Source organism: Ctenocephalides felis, unplaced genomic scaffold, assembly GCF_003426905.1.
Source record: "Ctenocephalides felis isolate EL2017-DRISC unplaced genomic scaffold, ASM342690v1 CF-g0.4_SCAFFOLD_03571, whole genome shotgun sequence".
In the NCBI taxonomy this organism is placed as follows: Eukaryota; Metazoa; Arthropoda; class Insecta; order Siphonaptera; family Pulicidae; genus Ctenocephalides; species Ctenocephalides felis.
The window spans coordinates 57,079,747-57,094,232 of record NW_020539725.1 but is presented as its reverse complement, the minus strand read 5'-3'; positions in this window follow the sequence as shown (position 1 = coordinate 57,094,232).

Here is a 14,486-nt window from a genome sequence, read left to right as displayed (position 1 = left end):
GAGATATACGAAGCAAATTAAGATACATTTTTTTATAAGAGCTTCAACTCCGACTTATTGACATTTGAGCTTCAAATAGATATAATCTATGGGCAGTATTAAGAGAAAATAATTTGTAACCGTAATCACAGTTCAAGAGTCTCAGAATCTATACTTTGTAATTTGAGTGAGTAGTATGAAAATTAACTTGACTTAAAAACAAAACTATAATTAAAATTACAACCAGAGCACTTATTTGGTAAAGTAATGATGGGTTCTGGAGATGTCTTATGATTTCCTTCACATAACGATATTTACCAGACGATGTTCACAATGATCATTGCTCGAACATGGATGTTTACAATATGTACATATTTCTGTTGATAGTTCGCAATCCGCTGAGTGAGTCTATTGTTTGTAATGAGTTGGTTATAAATGTTCAGAAGCGTTCTTGAAGACCAGGACGAGTTTGGCGGCCAACTTATCATCCGGTAATAGGGGAGCCCATGTGCACAATTTGTGCATTCTTCATGCACTCAAGAAATAAAAAGAATATCATTGTGACAAACTCATTTACTACATTTTATTTCAAAGGTTCTCTATTTGTACTTTCAAACTTTGTTATAAATGCCTTAAGTAGTGGATACATTCATTTTTTAATGATAATTTTGATTTTTTGATACTTTATATCAACAATATTTCATTTTTTACATGAATTTTCAAGATTTCTGATAACTTGAGAAAGGGGTTTGATAATTAGTTTCACTAACAATAAAATGAAAGTGAAGAAAATCTCAACTTCTCGTTCCTCAAGTGATTTTTCATTGCTTTGTTGCATTAAATTTTATGGTTCTGCTGACGTTTTCTTACACTTAAGGGAAAATCATTCAAATCGCACTTTATAGAAACTTACACTACCGATTGCAAATTATAGAATAATTTCAGGATCCTCTTGCTATAAGTTCGGCCTATTCCTATCAGTCGGTCATAACCTATATTTTTAGTAAGTAGGAGATTAATAATCCATTTACAAGTTTAAAAATATATTTTCTACTACAAATTAAAAAATACTTGATTTACTTTTTTTTGTTCGTTTTTTTTGAACAGCTTCTCAAATATACATATTTTTCGCATACATACTTTTCACATTCTAGACAGATTTTGTTTGTCTTACAATCTCCATAATAAGAAATAACCGACATGTTCTCAATGAATTGTGTACTTGATTCAGTATTGGTTGATGTTTCTGTTGAGCTCTTGTTAGTATTTGATGACAAGTTCTTCTTGCAATTGAAATAGAAGTTTCTGTCTTGTTTCTTAATATAACTGTCCTGCATTTATCTGGGCAAATTCTTTCTTCAAAATGTTCATTTTACCTAATAATTTCTGGTCATTTGATCAAGAACATTTAACTAGGATTTGAGATATTATTAACAGAATTGACCCTCGAGTATGAATATAATTTTTGCAACTTTTTCGGAGGTGTGTATTAATCTGAGAATTAGAACTTATAGGTTTCAATACATAATTCGAGTGATAAAGTTTGATTGAGAAATGTGTCATGTTTTCGCTTTTCAGTTTCACCTGTATTTGTAGCTTTAATTTGCTCCTAATGTGTAGAGCAGTGATTTTCAACCTTTTTTGGTCCCCGCCCCACCTTGAGGTTTCTAAAAACGTTATGCCTCCCATATTTTTTTTTTGTTCTCGAAAAAATGTGAATGATAACTTTTAAGATGAAATCTCTATTAAAATTTAATCTCTATTAAACTTCATTATTAAACTTCATTTCTTAACGAGTCATTTTTTTGTTAAAAGTTTTAAACGATACTATACCACATTACATTCAAATGACCAAAACTTTCAAATTGTCCTCCTGAATTTTCAAATTTCTCCCCGGTGGGGCGTTGTCCCACGTTGGGAAGCACTGGTGTAGAGGCTTGTAATTCTTGTTCAGTTGTTACCGAGATACAAAACCGCGACCAACAATTAAAAAAACAAAAATTTTCTTTAATTTCTACGCGAATTTCAAATTTGCTATCAAACTTTTCCTCGGCTCTCCGTCGTTACATAACGTATTTAGTGCCATATCATGCGGCAGAAAAGTGAATTCATCAGTAACGGACAAGTCGGCACGAGCATGAATCGCACGTAACGCACCTGCCTGCCCACAATGCACACATTCGCGCACACATACACTATGGGCGCATAGGTACTCTTTACTGTGTAACCAGGTCAAGGCCCAACAACTAAGACCATGTCTTCATAATAATATAAGTCTCGTGGAGCTTAAATCCCGTGAGCTTCGTGCCCTCATGGCTTCTCTGGACGATTGAATAAAAGAGCCATATATCATTGGATTTATTGTTATAATTGGAAAATTGGAAGAAAGATTCCAAATTCTTATTACTGATGTAATGATAAAACCCAGTGTGAATCACTGATTAATTGGAAATAATAAGAATTTTATAACTAGCAGATTGTGATTTTATATACAGAATTAGTATGCACATTTACACAGATTTGTTAAAATGCATATTCAGAGAATATTCTCCGATAAAATTTGCCTCTGACTGCATCTTTTAGATGTGTCATGATAACACATACGCGAAGTTAGGATTTATGTGACGCCTGATCTTACAGCAAACACATAGCATTTTGACAGTTTTTACTACCAATTTATATGAAGTAAGGACCATAACATAGCGTTGCCATAACAACGTTAAGTTACGGTCTATTTTATCAGGGAATTGGCTCATGAATTTGTGTTTGCTTTTATATAATTATTAACGCTTTTGATTGTAATTTAGTAACGATCTTGTTTGTAATTTTCTCTTTAGGCTGTTTCATATATGAAAATAATAAGTGGCTGAAAATTCATTTTGTTCAAATAAATTTTGTCTAATGATGCTGTAATTATTCCAGTTCCAGTACTATATATGCTCATCACCTTATCATTTTCATTACATTGCTTAGAATATATATTTTTTAATAGGCCAGTGATTTTTTTTAAGAACAATGCCGAACAAAAATTCTCATCTTTACAATTTCAGAAAAGAGATTAATACCACAGGTTTTCGTTCTAAATTTTTCACAGTTTTATTGCTCTTGTTTACATGAAAAATGAGATTAAAAATTGATTCCCTGTTTTTTATTTTACATACCTAATTTTCGAACATTTCAATAAATTACAAATACCCAATAATAGTTTTTTTAATCGTTCCGCTTTATTATTATCATTTATTTTTGTATCTTCCACGTGATAAGATAGGCATAACATAATAACTAATTATATTTGCTTTTTATGAGATAAAAGTATAAAGATAAGAAATAGTTTTTTTAAACTCTTAAATTATATCGATTTAAGAATTGTGTAAGATTATATACAGAAAAGATTATATATTTTTTGCATGTAGAATAGTGATTCAATGATATTTATTTATTTTGAAATGTATCAAGTACATTAAGATAAACTTGGAGAATGTATTAGAATTATTTTATCATCCACAACAATTTTATAAGATACGATAATGAATATTTAGATAAAAGTTGTCATACACTTAATCTTTTTTGACCAATGTTTGAGTACATATGAAAGAAATGCTATAAATAATAAATATAAACATCAGTTTTTATTCAAATTCTATTTAGAATATGTTTACACTGTTGCAATATAATTTATATTCTTTTGTTCAATAATTCACAACTAATTATAATTTCATATTCAATAAATAAATAATTGATATTTAATATTCGCTTAGAGTTGTGTGAAATTAATTGCTTAGGTCGTTTGATTGCATCATGTATGACGGTGTAAACAATATAACACTTACTCTATATATTCAATTATAAATAGGTGCTAAAAATCTGCTAAAAAAATATATCTCGGTCTTTATAAGTATTTCTGCACTTTTATCATTAATTTTATTGTGGTACCAAATTACATGGCTATATACATCAGGAATTTTTTCACGATTCTATTCAAATTTTTGGTCCAAAAGTTTTCGATAGATGTTTTCACAATCTTCTTTAATTTCATAATTTTACAATTTGTCTATAAAACTAAACCAAGCCAGTTATGACAAGGTAGTCCTTGCACTTTTGACTTTGCGTATGCGAATTGCAAATGATGATTGCGTTGCAAAAAAATCTTCAGGCTTCTATTCTGTTCGGATGACTGCATTGCTGCATCGAATGCAATCGAATAATTCATTACAAGCATTAGAGATATACTAATTGAGCAATTTATTACAGATAATATCAAATTTATAAAAGAGATATCATTTTATAGAAACTTTCATAAGGCCCAAATAATAGTAACCATCTTAATAATTTTCAAAAATATTACTTTTTCATTTTCATAACTCAAAAATATTTGTGGTTACCAAATAACATGGCTATTTACAGATTCAATTTGTTCCCAATCTTCTTCAACTGATCATACATAATATGTAGCATAATATTTTATTCCTTTCTTATCACTGCCGTTTGTATAATCAGACCTTAACCTAATAACCTTCTTGATGGTTGTATAAAGAAATATTAATCAGACTTGCCACGTAGTCCAGTAAGTAAAACTAGTGAAGCATTCAATCCGTCTGCAATCTGTGTTATTACAGGCCAAGTTGTACCTTATCAGTTGTAAAAATCATAAAAGTAGTCTATGATTTGATAAATTGCTCAGTAGAAGATCACGTTCTGTGTTTTTCATGATGCAACTGAGTTAGACAGATGTCTGGTAATAGAAATCATGAGTAAACATAAAATAACGTGAACTGTTTATGGCTCGAAGTTAAACCTATATCATGGTTTATATATATTTGCAATTGCAATGCTATATATTAGATAAAGTACGTTATCTCAATGTTACTATTCTGCGCTAATGAAACGATTTATATAAAATCGCTACGGAACGAACATGAAGAAGATAATGTCTCAAATATCAATTACATGATGATTTAACATAAACTATTTTATCTACTTGAGTTTTAAATAAAACTATTTTTTAAACGTTTTCTTTGCAACCATAATATTTGGATGTAGATAATGATCAAATAAATGCAATTAAAAAAATAATAATAATATTTGGAGTTCAAATACCATTTAGAGTACAACCTGATATTCAGCAATGATATTCAGTTTTACTTGAGAATATATTTACTAGTGAAAATAGTGAAAATACTATGGGAGCATTGCTGCAATATATTACATCACAATTAGTAGTATGTAAAAGTTTCATTCATTCAAAATTTTATTATAAATTGTCTAGTATATGAATTGTAAAAAAAAGTTATAGGTCAAGGGGCGTCGATTAACCGATTTCTTATGGGCGTCCATTATTGATTTTTTAGGAATTTTTGGACTCTTCCTCCCCCTGGTGATACATCGTGATATTTACGCCCCCTTGGTGATACATAGTGATGTTTAGAATTATCCCCCTCTCCCACCAAACATCACGTGTATTTTTAGTTACTTAAAAGTTTTCAAACAAATTTTTGGAATTTACGAAAAAAATTTTTTTTATGAAAAATTAGGTAAAAATTAAATACACGTGATTCTAACTAGACCCCTCCCTTTCTCATAAAACCTTAACGTGATTAATGAACGTCCTTTCATACCATAGATTTAGATAAAATTTGTATCATTCAATTAGTACATGTGCAAGTAAATGAACTGCGATCCCGAAAAATCAAACATAAAACCAAACATATAAAAATATAGAGAATTTTTTCAATATGAACAGATATAGTTGTGTTATATTTATTATAGAATCATCAGAAAATAAAATATATACCTTTGTCAAAAAAAAACAAATAGGATTTTATGGATGAGATTTTATACATTTCTAATTTGTAGCAGACTGTTCTGGATGTAAATTTCATTGATAAAAATTTGTGATTAGATTAATAAAATTTGATTTAAGATTAAAATATCGAAATAACATTATACATGAAACAAACTGTCTATGCTAGACGAAGACCGCGAGTTCTCCTTGATTTGTAGTACATCTTGCTTATCTGTAAATGGACTGTCAGATGATAAGGCTGTATGGTGGCACGTTGGAAAAAAATAACACTTCGTGTTTATAGCTGAAGAGAAGCATATTTAATATTGGTAACGAACGAATAAAGCTGATACCACATCTAACAGCTTGAGAGAAATATGTAGGAAGTCTATAATAAACATGATCACAACGCCAATTCATAATTTTACTCAAACCGTCCAGCGCAGTAAAAAGACAAATAGTCATTTTCTATCGCATTCCTAAACGCTTTTGTAGAACATTTTGATTGACATAATCACAGATAAAGTTATATGCGTCCTGGACGTACAATAACAACATACTGTCCATCAAAATAATTAAATGAATAATAAAAAATTACTGCAAAAATTCAGTTGAAAAATACTTGTTGTAAGGAAAGTACTAAGAGCTTCCTTGAGGGTAAGAATGCTTTTTGAGTTTTTTTTGAGTGTAAGGAAACATGCACTATTATGAATAAGAAAAGAATCTTTTTATGAAATATAACAGTTATCACAATATTTGAAAGCAATATTTGAAATATATGGGAATAGGTGTTATTTAAATTGAATATGGCAGCCTGTGCAATTCAACATTTTTACTAAATATTGATAAAAGTAATAATTAAGAAAACATTCATCAAAACACCTATCATCACATGTCTTCTAGTTTTTGTCAGTAAACAGATATTGTTCATGCTTCTGTAAAGGGTTGGCAAACTTATGGAGTTAAAGCATAAAATTACACATACTTCACATTTGAGTGGCAAAGAAGTTTCTTATTGTTGTCTATTATCTCGGTGTTTGCGACATCAGCTTAACACTTTATCTATATTAGACAGAAAAAGTGTATATATGATTATTAACAAACAAGTAAGTACAACATTGTCCCTGCCAACGACGACGACGGACGGACGGAGTCGCTTCGCTTGCGCAATAATGGTGTTGCGTGCGCGATCATTGCGGACACTTTGAGATTGAGCGTCACATGCGCTTCTGGCTGCTGCTCGATGATGGATTAGGGCTGGCAATGGTAAAAGATCCGAATTCAGCAGAATTGGATATTTATCCTAATAAAGTATGTGTAGTAGTTCATAATTAACTTCTCGTAGGGTAAATTATTGTAATCGTCCAAAAATCGAAAATGAACTTTTTGCATATCTTTACGTTTCAGGGGTTTCTGAACGTTTTGGCATACCTTAGAAAAAATGGATGTGTGTGAGTATATGTGTATGTGTGGATACAATGTTTCGTTGACGATTCCGGGCGTGCAACATACAAATTTCATGGTTGCAGAGATGACTCTGTAAATAATCCTTATCTCGTATTTTATCAGATATATTTATTTGAAGAGTTAAAGAAACTATTTATTCAATTTATATCTTGTAAAATATCTTTTTTTAACTTACTTTACATTTTCATTTGCGATGCATTATTTCTACACCATTGCCAGGGTAAAGGTTCAGATGGTTTCTTTTACCCCACCAAAAAATTCTTAACTTTATTTGTTTTTGAGATATCGGTGGAGGACCGTTGTATTCGCGGATTTTTAAGCTCTGCTCTACTCTTTATAAGGGGTTTAGGATAATATTAAGGGATTTAATATTTCTAACTTATTACTACCATAGGTACTTTGATATGGTATTCTTAGCAGTATATTAATTAATTAAGTACTCATTGTTATTTTTCAAAGCAAATTTATTTTTTATTATCAAAGCCCTAGTTGTATTATGCGCAAAACACTTGTCGCATCACTGGTTCTGTATTGAAATGGAGACTTCTCGTTAACGTCTTCTAGTTCAAATCCATATATAAACATGTGAATTGCACCTAGAATCAATAGGTTGTATTTAACATTGTCTACGTTAGTCATAACAATTATCTCATATATAATCATTTATAATTGTTATTAATTATAGCCTTGATAAAAGGTAAAAACAATTTACACGCTTGATGAAAGTAGTAAATGACAGTGAAAAACAACTAAATCGTGATCGCTTTGAATTATTTATATAATTTAATTTGGATGTAATAACTTATAAATGAAAAGGGGTTCAATTCAACATAACCAGCTATTTTAAGCTATTTTCATCTATCCGAAATTTATTACTTATTATAACCAAAAATTAAATGCTTCAATCTCTAATTGTCAGATTTCCAGAATGGTTCTGGAACATATCTCTATAATCGAATTATTTACAAGCCATTGACCTTGTAACAAAATACAAATTTAATCCTAATATTGTTAAAATATTTCTTATACTATGAGTTCGCAAATGATAGAGCCATAATGAAGCTATAAATTCCAACCAGTGACTTCAACGTCATTATGCATTATTTATATTTATATTCTTATAATCGCTTTGACTTATGTAATGTTTATATTATAATGAGTTTATTATTAATTATCAACAACTTGATTTATTGTTGATCGGTGAATGTGAAATCTTTATTTATTGAGATTTTTCTTTAAGAAATTGCGCGTAGGTGGTCAGAGGTAAATAATTTGATATAAACGACTTTCAGGCACTTATTGATTTGTGATGTGATGATAAGTTTTTAATTACATTTTGGATCTTATTAATCAGATCAGTAATAATTCCTTAGAGTTGCACTATATTAAAAATTCGTCCAAATGTTCTTAACAGTTCATGATTTTGCTTCTAAATGTAAAACTTCATTTAATTAATGACAATATTTTGGCAATAATGCGTTAAAAGTATGGTATGACTATTATATATGAAGGGCTCGAAAACTACATTGCTGAATGCACGAGTGTATCTATTTATACATGTTATTGTATCAGTTTTGTCCATTGTGATGGTCATTGGATGACGTTCGGTGCTTGGTCCACTTATAAACTGTTGGCAACTAATGAAGATCTTGTGGAAACTTACGTCTGGCTCAGGGCCGGTGGAGTATCAAAAGTGTTAGTGCAGAATAATATTTGGATTGGTAAAATTTTGAAATATAATTGGTTAAATCAATTAGTTTGTGTTATGATATAATATGGAGCGTTTTATAGATTGGCATACATTTGGTCTAAAAATTGATTGTAATTATCAATTTAGGTGAAATTGTCTTGTATATTTACACTTGGTTGCAGTTTGATTGAATATTGATTTTTTGTCAATTTCATCACGAACAGTATATGACTTCTTTATTACTGTGTGTTGGCGTACAAGTGACGAAAACATTCAGAATTCAGTTCCAAATGTGCCAATTATCGTTGCAGCTGAATCGGCAGCCACAATGCTGCCCAAGTGCGTTCACATGGTTCGTCTACGTCTACGTCCACGTAGGCAGTCGTGTGCTGCACGAGGCAAAACACAACATAACATATCTTTTCGTACGTCTCAATACGGTTAGGGGAAACCGGATATAAAGGGCTTAATTTATATAGATAGAAAAACGAGGAGCATCGTCTTATTTCAGGTTCTTTTAATTACAATCACGAACACACACATACACATACACATATATACACACGTGTATACACACACAGACATATATTTTGTTTTCAATTTTTTTAAACTTATCTTCCGCACATTTTGGAGTGGTATCTCACAGCTCCCTTTTTTACCAATGTCCCAGAGCCATCAGATTGCTGCTTCTATTTATAATTCAAATTTCTAATAAAAACTTAAAAAAAAACATTAAAATACTGCAAAAATGATCTCGATATATAATTCTCGATTGAGTCTTTTAGTTTAGTCTTTTTTTTTACTAGATACTAATATAATATTTGAAGGATTTGAAGTATACAAGTGAACTATATTATAAATCTTAGTACAGAACTCAAAGAAATGTGAACAAAATGTTTACTTATTAAAATCTCTATAAAATATTTTATGATATGATATGCTTATGTTCAATGCTGTACCTCTAAAAAGGCAGGACCTTTTTTCCAAAAAATATAATCTTTTTGAATAATTCTATTTTTTTTTTTTAAATTTATTTTACATAAATAAATATTTACATTCTATTTTACAATATTTTATACATAAGTGGATTTTTATAACAGTTCTTTAAAAAATATTCTTTACTTTTTTCTCTTTAATTTCTCTTAATGTGTTTTATTTTCTCAAAACCATGATATAAATTATATAAGATTCCAGATAGCAGCCAAACTTTAACATCTTTTTCTTCTTTAATTTATTTTATATATCTATTTTATCATCACTTCAGTTAGACCTATTTTCAGGATTTTTAATTTATTTTTCATCCAATCCCATATAATTTTCTTTTTACCACATTTAATTAAATAGTGTAAAGGATTTTCCTCCTTATTGCAGTTTTCACATTTTTCTGTGCTAAAAAGCTTTGAGTTCATTGCAAAGCATTCATTAACTATCAAATAATTTGTTGTTTTCCATTCTGAAGGAATATTTTTGTTTTCTATATTCCTCCATATGTTTTTCCAGTCATGGTGTGGTTTTCTTTCTATTATTGAAGAAGTAAAATCTTCCAGTAATTTGTTATAAATTTTTTTTGTTTTCGGCTTCTCCCTGATCCATATACAATGTTTATTAATAATTTTACATTCATTTTTAATTATTTTAGGTAATTTATTATTTTCTTGCCAATATTGCAAAAATGCACCATTTACTTGCTTTTCATTTATTTGTTTAATAATATTTCTGATGAATAAGGCTTCGCACTTCTCCTTGGTTTATATAAGTTTCAGATCTCCTTCTAATTGTGTTAATTTGAGTTGCTTTCGATTAATTCGAAGTTTGTGTCCTTTCCTTATATAAAACCCTAGCAATGCTCCAATTTTTTATGAGTAAACCTTTTTCATTGGCATAACCTGTGCATTAAACCATACTTTTGACAAGGCAAACTGATTTACATGCCATATTTTTTGTATTATATTTAGTCTCCTGGAGAGTTCTCCTTATACTATTTAATATTTTATTCCAATTTTTGTTTATCATGGCATTTAAATTGTTGTTCACTAACATTCCTAAATATTTAACTTCTGATATTTCTGGTATATTATTAATTGTATCTCTCTTCCATTTTGAACAAGTGGCAGATATATTGACTTATTTTCATTTATTTTAGTACCTGAACATTTAGAGTATGATCCTATGATTTTTAGTGCCTTTCTTTCTTCATCATTTGAAAATCGGATACCCTTTCTTTCAAAACCTAAATTGCCATTTTTTGCACTTCTTGTCCCGGATCTTCGAAATAGCTGGATGTGCCTTTACCAAAAACTAATCAGCACATCTTCCCATCAATAGGAATCGAATGTTTTTCGAAATTCTCAAATCGGTTATACACACATGCATATCTCAGGGAGCCTTCAAACATAACGATATAAAGAAATCAGTTTCGTTTTTTTGCGATTACTTTAATTATTTTAATAATCTATTAAAAACGCTTCTTGGGCGATACCTGCTATCGGCGCTGTTATCTCTTACAACGCCGCTTTCCCCTATGAGCCGATGCCGATACCATAATATTCTGTTATGTCGTCTCCTTGACATCTTTGGATCCAGGACTCAAAGATTAGAGATCAAGTAAGCAGCAGCGCGGCGGTGTGGGTCATGAAGCCGTGTCGCTCGGAAATGATGGAACCTTGAGATCTCGAGTCGATTCTTGGACGGTGACGCAATGCAAGCAAAGCAATGCGTCGCAGTTGCTATTGCTATATCTTGCGCCTCTTGTTGTTATTAAATCTATCAGTAACTGCTAAAAGACCAGTAGTTGTTGTTATTCTTACGTTTTCGCGGAAGATGACAGTGTAAACATCGGTAATAAACATTATTGGTCGAGAACTTTCCGTGCAGACTTTCAACGCATTTTACTGGGCGAGTTGTCGGATGGAATTTTCATGGAAGTTTCATTATCCTGACTATATTATTCTTCTATTTTATTCTTCTCTAGTCTATTGATCATTTTAAATTATTTAGTCACAGAGCCGATTTAAAAATTAACTAGTGGTGTATGGCATCATGCCTTAAGGCAAATTGCTGGAACTTTACTTACCAATTTTTTTTTTAAAAAAGATTAAATATGTTTTAAGCTTTGAAAAAATTAGATTTTTGAGAAATTTTAAGTTTGAAAAAAAATTACCTTTTTGGAAAAAAAACTAATGGAAAAAAAAGTTATTATTTAGTTTGAAATAATTTGAAAATTTTGAACTTGTTTCAAAACAATCGCACTGCTTTAGCTGCATAGAGACGCAATATCGAAGCGCGTAAGCGCCGCATCGCCGTCTAACGGACAAACGATGTTACAGAACCTATAGAAATATAAACGTTATTAAACGTTATATACGTTATTAAATCTTTATAAAATATCTGATAATTTGATGTGCATATGTCTAAGAATCATTTTTGATCTCTAAATGGCATTGTTTTTAATTTTATTTACTAGATCTCCGAAACCGCTAGACCTGCCTTCTCAAAAATTTAATCAGTTCCTCATTTTGTGAATACAAGTAAAATGTTTTTTGAATGATTAAAATCGGACGAATGATTAAAAACTGAGTGACTGTTTTTTGCACTTTTTGCCTCGTATCTTCGGAACGGCTGAACCTGCCTTTACCAAAAACTAATCAGCACGTCTCCTTATCAATAGGAATCGAATGTTTTTTGAATAATTGAAATCGGTTGAACCGTGTTCGCGAAATCGTCGACAAAAATTTATATCCGCACACACACACGCACATACATCCATTTTTTCTAAGGTATGCCAAAATGTTCAGAATCCTTTGAAACGTAAAGATTTATAAAAGATTATATTTTCGATTTTTTGCGATTACCATAACTTACCCTACGGTAAATTAATAAATGCATATTATTAATTTTAACCAAATTCACAGTAACTCAAGATAAATTATATACAAGAAGTTACATCATAAAATTAAATGTAAATTCTTCTTTTTTTACAAAATTTATATAAATTTATCTTTTATCTTGGGTGTGATTTCAAAGGATGACGTACCTATTTTGACGATCTCTGAAATGTATCATAAAATAGTAATCTTAACATTTGCCATAATCAGCAGCATTTAAATTAGTTTTATGAAATTTTTCATTTCATATGTCATTTTTTTCATAACTTAAATAACACTAAAAAACAACGAGAATTTTTTATCTATTCTTATTCAATGCTACATTGAAGCAATATTAATCTATACAATATGTATGTACATGTGTACGAAACAACGGGACTTAAATCAGAAGTTTCGGGTTCGATACCCTTCAAGCATCCTGATGTCAAGCAGTATTGACAGAGGTTTTCACTTGGAAGTATAGATAGAAATATGTTTTCAAGTAAAATTAGTCTTTACACAGCATTGCTGCACTAATAAAAAATCATTACTATTACAGATCGGGTTGTCATCTATAAAGACCGACGTATAGAACCCTTGAGTTCTGATTGCTGTTCAAATAAAAATGATAAAAATAACAATATACAATTATAGTTTAACCAGTTATATTTATGCAGAAATTGTACTCGTGCATCATGGTGGTCGTCTATTAATCACGTCAGTCTTAAAGGGGTAGAAGAGGGCCCATCACGTGTATTAATTTTTGAAATTTAGGGAAAAACATAATTTAAAAAAAATCATAAAACTTGCACTTATTTGTAGGCACTAAAAATATAGGTCATGCTTGGAGATGTAGAGGGCGGGGGGCAATTTTAAATATCATCACGTACCAGCAAAGGGGAGGAAAGTTTCTAAAAAATCTTAGGAATAGATCACGTGATTAATGGATGGCCTCTTATGCGTATCGAAATTGCATAAATATTTTGTCTTATTTCCTTCAGAAATATAAAAGTTCATGCTGCTCAATATTATACATGTGAGTAAATGCAATGATTAATAATATACTTTTGTCTTTGGTTCATATATAGTTGAATAAAAACTAAATTCATTCATTTGAAAGACTATGATCCTAACTTGATTCATGTTAAAGTACCAATGTATCAATAATATATATATATATATATATATATATATATATATACAGTAGAATCCGCTTAGTATGACATCGAAGGGACGCCGAAATCTCGTCATACTAACCGGTCGTCATTAAAAGCGTACTGAAGAAAAACTTTTTAATATGCAAATATGTTACATGTTTCAGTAATTTAAAAGAAAAGCCTATACAAACGTTTTAATTAAAAATAAAAAATGACACATTAAAATTTAATATAAAATAAAATTGACATAGGGTAGGGCGGGGGCACAACGGTAAAATTTGACTTACGGTAATTATACTGTCTAAACCCAATGAACAACACATAACACACATCAAAGAAGCATCTATCGAACTATGTTCAGAAAAAGTTACATACAACGTACATAATTCCTAATTATATAAATATTATATTGTTTACTATTTTTTAAACATTTGGTATCTGACCCATTTTACTTCACATATTGGGTAAAGTGGAACAACCAGGGGGCGAACAGATGCAATTTCTTTTATTAAATTTTAAAGGCATTTTATGCTACATATTCATCAGAA